The sequence below is a fragment of the Heterocephalus glaber genome, unplaced genomic scaffold (assembly GCF_053883595.1).
Source record: "Heterocephalus glaber isolate CG9 unplaced genomic scaffold, H.glaber_assembly_v1.0 deba00001004, whole genome shotgun sequence".
Lineage (NCBI taxonomy): Eukaryota > Metazoa > Chordata > Mammalia > Rodentia > Bathyergidae > Heterocephalus > Heterocephalus glaber.
The window spans coordinates 1,868,137-1,876,089 of record NW_028258179.1 but is presented as its reverse complement, the minus strand read 5'-3'; the positions used below and the strand labels follow the sequence as shown (position 1 = coordinate 1,876,089).

Here is a 7,953-nt window from a genome sequence, read left to right as displayed (position 1 = left end):
TATTGAAACATTCCCTTGTCCTTTTCATTCTGACTTTGAAGAAGAGTCAACTATTTTGTTAAAGGCTCATAGGCAACAGTATCTGAGCAGCTACACATTGTCCTGGAAATAACATCTGAAAAGATTAGCTTATGAGTCTGGCCTCTTTTCCACCCTCAATAGCATATACAGGTCAAATTATATTTTTTAAAAGTTAAAAAAATGTGTAACTCAACTAAAAGAAATAGCTCCCCTTTTTTTGACACTTGCAGGTATGAATCCACTCGTTATGAATTGATTGTTTTGTTTTGTGTTTTTCTTTTCCTCTGGTACCGGGGATCGAACTCGGGTCCTTGGCACTTGCGCAGCAGGCGGTGAAACCACTGAGCTAAATCCCTGGCCCTTCCACTTGTCATGGATAGCTAACATCCTTGCAATGTTTTTTTGAGACAAAGTCTCAATATGTAACCCAGGCTGGCCTTGAACTTGAGGCAGTCCTCCTGCCTTAGCCTCTCAAGTGCCGGGATGACAGACGTGTGCCACCGCACCTAGCCTCATCCTTGCAAGGTTTCACTTGAATTTTGGTTTTCCATTACTCTTTAATGTTTGCTCGAAACTCCAATTAAAGTATGAAACTGGACCCACTTGGTCAGAGGCCAAGCAATGAGTCCTGACACTGACACACATTGTCTCAACCATGGAGGTATCGGGCCCTCAGGTCATGTCACTTCCTGCTGTGTCTAGCCTCAAACTCTCCCTGTTTAATCTTCCAGCTCACAAAACACATTTTTCCATTTTGGGCATATTCTTTCTGTAAAATTTGTTTTTATTTTAAATATATTTCAGCAGTTCATATTGACTTTTTAAAATATTGGGTTTCAATGTGGTCTTGTCATACATGCACATAATGTATCTTGGACATACTCCTACCTGGCGCTGCTGCTCCCAGTGTTTGTCCTCACTGACTACGTCTGCTACAAGCCAGTCATCATCCTACAAGGCATCAGCTTCATCGTGACCTGGCTGCTGCTCCTGTTTGGCCAAGGAGTAGGAGCCATGCAGGCTGTCGAGTTCGTCTTTGGGATGGTCTCAGCCACCGAGGTGGCCTACTACGCCTACATATACAGCGTGGTCAGCCCTGAGCACTACCAGAGGGTGAGCAGCTACTGTCGGAGCGTCACGCTGGTGGCCTACACTGTGGCTTCGGTGCTGGCCCAACTCCTGGTATCCTTGGCAAACCTGTCATACTTTTACCTGCACGTCATGTCCTTGATCTCTGTCTCTGTGGCTTTCACTCTCTCACTTTTTCTATCTGTGTTGAAGAAGAGTACTTTTCATACGGAACCCATCAAAGAAGTTCCTCCAAGGAACTTGCAAGTTCCACCAGGAAAGCGTGCTGCCCTTGGGGAGGATCACAGAACAGCTCGGCAGAAATCATTCACCATTGCTGGGAATCTGGAGGACAGCCAGCAGGGCACCCCAAAGACTGAAATTGTGGCCTTAAAGAATGTATGCAGTGGTTCCAAAATGTGAAGGAGTGCTACTCCTCGAGGTGTCTCTTTTACTGTCCCTGGGGTGAACTTTTTCCACTGCAGGTTTTGGTTACATTTTGAACTATGTTCAAATCCTATGGGATTACAAAACACCATCCCAAAGTCCTTCCGTGTATAATGGAGCAGTGGAAGCCCTCGCAAACTTTGCAGGTAGGTAGGTCTACATAGCTTTATCTTGTCAGTGTGCAGAAAATGTGCTCTTCTGTGTGGCCAAGATACTCCATGGTAGAAAATTTAAGGCAGTTTGTGAGTAACTCTAAGCAGTGCAGGTCAATGCTATTAAGCCTTGGGAAAAGAAAACTGTAAGACCTGGTATCATGAGGCCTAAGGCAGGACTAGTATTCAAAATATATTTAAATGTAACATTTTCACTGTTTATAAAGAAGAGACCAGATGAATAAGTGGACAGGCACTAGATCAATTTTTTTATCCATTACTTGCCAATTACTCCTAAAATGCCAGAATAATACCTACTAGCATATTTCACAAGATTGCTTTTAAGATCAAAAGGGATCATATATCCAGAAGTATTTATATATAGTAGTATCTTGGGTAAAAAAGCAGACATTTTTAGTACTTGATTTTCTTAAACAGAATAAATTAACACAGCTTTCAAATCGTAATCTTGAATAACTCTGTTGTAGTGACTTCCACATTGAGGACCAAATAGTTTTAAAATAAGAGTTTTGTCATAAAATTTAAAAGCGGCAGCTATTGAAATAGAAGGTTCATGAAGACAAGCATGGAAGAGAATGTTTTCCCCACCCCTAAAAACAGGGGCTACAAATACAGTGTGCAAATACAGTAAGGCCATACACAGCTGGATGGCTGAAGGTTGCACTGTCTAAACTCCTCCCCTTCCCTGATATTTCATTTCCTCTCTGCCTTAAAGTGTAGTTTGCAGACCACTGATAAAAAGTGGACAAACTCTGAGCCACAGACCACCGTGACTAACAGTTCTACATTTTTATGTTGTAGGGGGGAAAAAAAACATGTAACAAGGGTTGTAAAAGAATAAACAAAAGCAAAGGTGGGTGTGTGGCCCATGAGTCTAAAATACTCCTCCCTGGCCTGGTACAGATTATAGATCTTGCATTCCACCTTGTGGGATGCCAAACAGACTTTTAAAACCAAAGACTAGGAGCGGATCAGCTAGGACAGGATGTGATATAGGGTAGGGCGAGGAGCACATCAGCTTTGGCCTGACAGAATTTCTACTCATACACATATACATGCACTGATCATTATACAGACTTTTCTTTCTCAGCCAATAGTCAGAGAAAATTGAAAGATAACTGCTCTTAGAGCTACTTTATTATTTCAGGGGTTCTCAGTCAAGATAACTTAGGTAATATATTTATATCTTTCCTTAACTCTCTGTATGGGGATTTGCCAAAAGTTGTTGTCTCGTAATTTAAGACTCTTCTCTATGCCCACCTTCCCCTATCCCCTTATATCCAGAAATTCCTGAGAACAATAGTTAACTCCAGACTCCTGTAACTCCTTCCCTGTCTCCTCTCCACAACCTCATTCCTGTACTATGTCCACATAATTTTCTGTCGGGCTTTTCATGGATATTATACTTTCATTAGCAAGAACTGGGGACACAGGACCCCTAACAAGTAGAAATCCTTGATTACGGGATAAGAGCAACAGAAGCCAAAGAGTTCTTCTGTCAGGAAAGGGAAGGTGTACAGCAGGCCCGCGCAGTGGTCATTTGGGTACCTCAGTCTTCACTACTGTCCTGTGAGGGGCTGGTGTGTGTCTGCTTCGCTCATGTTCATTTACAGGTGCATCTTGGACATTGCATCTTATCCCACCGGAGAAATATCAGGAGATGGGTGACCTGAATGCTTCCAGGTCTACTACTGGGTTCTCCCTTTGAGCTTCCTCCTGGGCTTCCTGCTTGGACAGAAAGTCCCTCTTGGTGAGAAGCTGCGGGAATCGGGGGCTTTTAGGTACTTGTTCATGCATTCTTCCTCCTTCCCAGAATGTGCTGAAACACTTTTCCAAAGGAAGTGAGGATCTAGGAGTGGAAATAGGTCTAGTGATGCAGATATTAATACTGTAACACGGGCCAATTCAAGCACTACTACTCTAAAATAAGAAGGGCAGAGCCATCTTTGAAGTCAACTGAACAATATACATGTGTTCTCCCAACCAAAACAAAACAAACGTTTTATAGCAAATGAAACTTTGAAGATAATTTATTTTGAAGTTGAGTTGCTACACGCCCAATTATTGTTTAAAAGTTCAGGACTCACCGTTGAGTTAATATTCTAGTTTCCCTTTCTGAAAATTCCCATTTCACGAGTAGAATTAGGTTCATATGAAACTCATTTCCTCAGTAAGTATTTGGTTTGGGAAGAAGAAAGGTAAATCCTCTCCTATTCGCCTTATATGCTCGTATTTAGGATATGTGTAGAAATGATGAAATTTCAGAAAAGTCACTATCTAAACCCTTTCAACTCAAATACTTTTTAGTCCTTTTGTGACAGCAAGGATCCTAATTAGTTCCAAATTTCTAGGCAAAACAAAACAGATTTGCTGCTGACCTGGGCCTCGTATAAATTAAGCAGTGACGCTAAGAGAGATGGAAATAGTAAGAAATCTGACACCAGCTCTCTGCTCAGCTCCTAGCACATTGTAGGAACACATTATATCTGCATAACACACCTTATCAAATGAGTTTCTTCCAGGGATGTTTCACACAGAGCTAGGTAGTTAGGTCAGTGTTTCTCGTTCCCAGCACACTGACATCTGCAGCTGGGTAACTCTATGCCATGGAGGTGAGGGGGCTGCCTCATGTTTGCCCCAGCCGTATTATCAGTCTCTCTAGATGCCAGGATGCCCCCAGTCATGACAGCCAAATATATCTTCACATATTGCCATCTGTCCCTCAAAGGAAAAAATACCTCTGGTTGAGAACCAGTAGATTAGAGTTAGGGTTATACTAGGGTTAAGATTAGGGCCCTTTTATACCTTCATCCTATTGTATTAAAACTATAAATGCATTTATTTCATTTCCCCCACTATGCTGTACAGTTTTAAACAGCAAGGAACCCAAAATTTACTACCTTCACACTCACAGCTTCACCCACAGCCCTCTCGGGCACACTGCCTGGCCTCCCAGGCCTTCTTCTGAAATCTGGGTGGAGCCTTCCTGACCTCACAACTCTTGCGTTCTGGATGCCTGTGAAAGCAGCACCACATGGCTGATGCCAAGGTCTACTACCAGGTTGAACAGTAGCCAGGCCTCCTTGAATCACGGCTACACCAGCTTCTGTGTGCCTGGATGGCTGAGCCCTGTGAACTAAATCCTGGATAATCAATACCCTAGGCTGCATTTCTCTTTCTCCAGCAGGGTGGCCCAGGGCTCTCTTCTCAAAGTAAAGTCTTTCATTTTTGTAACTTTGAGCCTGGGAAGGGTGGTGTCCTGAAGCTTGGAATTTATCAGGAACCTTGAGGGAATTTTTTTTAAATGATGCTACAGACATAAAGAGAAAACAAAGACAAAAGCAAAAGGAAAGAGGCTCTCACTAGAGCACCCATAACAGAGCGGCTGGAAAGGTCATGGTAGAAAAGAATGGGCACTGTGGATTAGGAAACTAGGCCAAAGACCTTAGATACCCTCTCTCCAATGACCAAACCTCCATAATTCCCTATTTCTTACCCTTTTATTTGCCTTGACCAAACTTTAATCAACGCCTTCCTTTCCTACAGGCTTCTAAACCCCACTGGTCCTAACCCTGAACAAACACAGAAAAATGTCAAATGTGCCCCCTTATCAGGTCCTCTGGGAATTGGCGGACACAGTGGGACACTTTCCTGTCAGAACTTACCGAGCATTTCCCATTGATTGTCCAGTTTCCTTTCCAAAGATTCTGCTTATCTCTGCGTGCCCCTCCTTTACCCTATAAAAGAAAACTCCTTTTCTCTGACTTCAAGACATTTGCAGATTTCTAGAGCACTCTTCCTATCGCCAGAATCTTTCTTCTAAATAAAAAGCTGCTCCCTAAGTCCAGATTTGTTTTTAATTTGACACTAGGTTTCTGAGCCTGAATTTTATCATCTGCAAAGGGGAGAGGAAAGAAACAATGGCTTCTTCAGGTCTTTTCCAGGCAGTCTATGGATTTGTAGGCACCCAAACTCAGTCTATTTCAAACTTTAAGAGAAAAAGTTTGCAGAATTAGATCACGTGATGTTTTTTCATTCAAAGTTTACAGGACTGTATCTTAAAATTGCTTCAAGGATTCTTAATGTAGATTTTAACAGACTTGTAGGCTACTTTACTATACATGGACTCAAAGCTGTCTTCTACACTGATTCCTTTCGTTTCAAGGGCGGTGGCAGCTTTCACAGTGGCCTGTACGAAAGTCTTTGGCCTTGGGATCTTAGCAGCAGATGTAGGCTTCCTATTTCTCATGCATTTCACAGCAAACATTTGAATGTGTTATGGTGGTCTTTTATGATTCAAGTCATTATACACTTCTTATAACCATAGCATGTATTTATTATTTCTTCCTTTTAGCAGTATACACTTGAAGCAACCAAATGTGTTTATTTATTCTTCCAGTCCCTTTGAATAGCATTTTGCAATGTTAAATTTAATGTTGCCTATAAGAGACAATAGAACTGCATTCCTATTTTAATCAACTTTTTCTTAGGACTCAGGGAACAAAAGCCAAGTGCTCACAACTAATGAGCAGTGATATATATTTAGGTTTTGATTTTGTCTTTTTAGCAACATACTATAATAAGATGTGATTCTATCTAAGTTTTACTAAGCTTAGTTTTCACTTCAGATTTCCCTTGCCTGCTTGAATCACCAGAGCACATTAGAGTTACTCTTTTATTTTAAAAAAATTATCAAATATTCTTAGGGCTACTGTAGAAGTTCTATACAATTGCAAATAAATATAATATGTACCATATTACATATTGATACGGAAAAGTTTTAGATAACTTAATAGATTGAATATTAAGGTAGTTGTAGAAGCAAAATAAGTAATGTGTTCTTTTAAGATTTGCTTTTCCTGTAACTCCTTGTTTAAAGTGAAGATTATCTGACTCTAACCAGTAACTTCATTAATCTAACAAAGTTACCAGGCCAGGGTGAATTTACAATGTATATGGCCTATCTTGTGTCTGTGACTTGTAAATAGGAACTGGAATTGTATTTACATATCAAAGACCACTAGGGATGAGATAATGGCTAAAAAGGATATAAAAAGGTAAATGCTGAACAAAGGGGACACAGATACTGACCAGACTGGTTTCTGGCGTTCCCATCCGCTCGCAAGAAGAAATTTTATTATTGTATCCGAATTCTGTGTCTCTGTGTATTTCTTTCCAAGATTTCTGTAACAATATGAGGGTAAAATAGGAACTACTTGATCTAGATTAATTAAAAAGGGAAGAAAATGAGCTAAGGAGCTAATGGATATTGCCCAGAGAACACACGGAGGATTGAACATTTTTTCTTATGTCCGGTGTGGTGAAGTGTTTAATTTGATAAAGCAAACATCTAAAAATATGTTCCTTCCCATAATATTAAGTAGTGAAAGTAAAGAACTGCTTAACTAGAATTTTTTACACAGCAATAATTTTCTTCTAAAGCTAAGGCATAATAAAGATATGTTTCAGACAAACAATAATTTAGCAAAATTATTATGGTTCACACTAAAAGAAATACTGAAAAGAGTTCCTCAGGCAGAAAGAAAATAATCAACATGAGATTAGCAGTAATTCAGGAAAAATAAACAACTGTGGAAGGATAAGCATTGAGTATCTCTAAGCAAATCTTGATTTTTAAAACAACAGTAAAATATTTCTAATTTTAAAAAAATAGGTTGAACTAAAATTTAGGTGACACAAAAGAAAGGAAAGTGATGGAATGGAGTACTGCAAAATCCTTATATAGTATGAAGGAAGTAGTGAAAATAATAATTTAAGGTAGATTGCTGGGTTAAAAAAATTACATGCTCTAATCATTACAGTAAGCACTAAAATGTAGAAGAATAAAATAAATTTTACTAATGTGAGACCAAAGTAACTCCATTTTGCTTGTGTGAGACCAGAATGACTCCATTTTGCCCAAAATGGAGTAGTCTCCTTTGTCCTCTCACATTAATGATTAAAATGTGCTTGATCTAGGACAAAAGACACAATCTGTAACACAAGATTCCTAAATTTATTACTCAGCCATCTGTTTACCCAGGAAATGAACATCCTGGGCCCACTATCTGTAGGAACAATCTGTTAACGTGCTGACTATCCACACAGGGTGGTCGTGACTATTAGTCAGGATGTCTGCTGACCATCAGTATGTGACAGTGGGCTACTAACCTTTGTGCCCCTTTTCCCTTGTAAAACCTATACATAATCCCCCTCAACCCCCCGCGATGAGCCTAGCCAATCA

General features: G+C 40.2%; 1 pseudogene; it reads left to right on the top strand.

The window, feature by feature from the left end:
* Positions 1-897: 897 nt before the first annotated feature.
* Positions 898-5,980, top strand: LOC147828547 (thiamine transporter 2-like; annotated as a pseudogene).
* The last annotated feature ends 1,973 nt before the right edge of the window (positions 5,981-7,953 follow it).